The sequence below is a fragment of the Bison bison genome, unplaced genomic scaffold (genome assembly GCF_000754665.1).
Source record: "Bison bison bison isolate TAMUID 2011002044 unplaced genomic scaffold, Bison_UMD1.0 scf7180017855051, whole genome shotgun sequence".
NCBI lineage: Eukaryota > Metazoa > Chordata > Mammalia > Artiodactyla > Bovidae > Bison > Bison bison.
The window spans coordinates 4,792-5,547 of NW_011485624.1; positions in this window are offsets into that span (position 1 = coordinate 4,792).

Sequence of the window (756 nt, forward strand, 5' to 3'; positions counted from 1 at the left end):
TCCAGGGGATCTTCCCAACCCAGGGATCAAACCCAGGTCTCCCACATTGCAGGCGGATTCTTTACCAGCTGAGACACAAGGGGAGCCCAAGAATACTGGAGTGGGTAGCCTATCCCTTCTCCAGCGAATCTTCCTGACTAAACATGACTAAATTTTAGTAACAAGTACAGCTGAAACAATCATCATAAACAGGTTTGGAAGCAAGCAGAAACCTTGCTTGGGTGCTTGGTGTAGGACCCAGCCATTGGGAGCAGAAGTGTATGCAGTATTAGAGTGTGGCCGTGAGCATTCAGCGGCCCATGGACCTCAGTCTTTGTGTTTTGCAGAGGGAATAGGGTGTCTTGGCTTATTTGGCGTGGTCGCCAGCCTCCAAGATGGCCCACGATGAGCCTTGCCTTTTGGTATTGACACCCTTGTGTAGTCTCCTCCCACAGTGAAGTCATGGCTGGTCTGTGTGACCATGAGAATATGGTTGAAGTGTCAGTGGTGTGACTACTGAGGGTAGGTCACGCAGGGTGTTGGGAGGAGAGGCCATTATGCCGGCAGCACTGGCATTACTTGGGAACTTGCTAGAAGTGGGCATCTCATGCTTTCCAGCAGGCATCCTGGCCAGTCTGCCTCGCTCTTGTTTGCAAACTCATCAAAACCCAGTGATGTTTTCACACTACTTGAGGGTATAGATATGGCTCCAGGGGAAAAATACATTTTTCTGATGGTGGTATACCTAGGACGCATGGGTTCCAGGGAGAGTGAGAA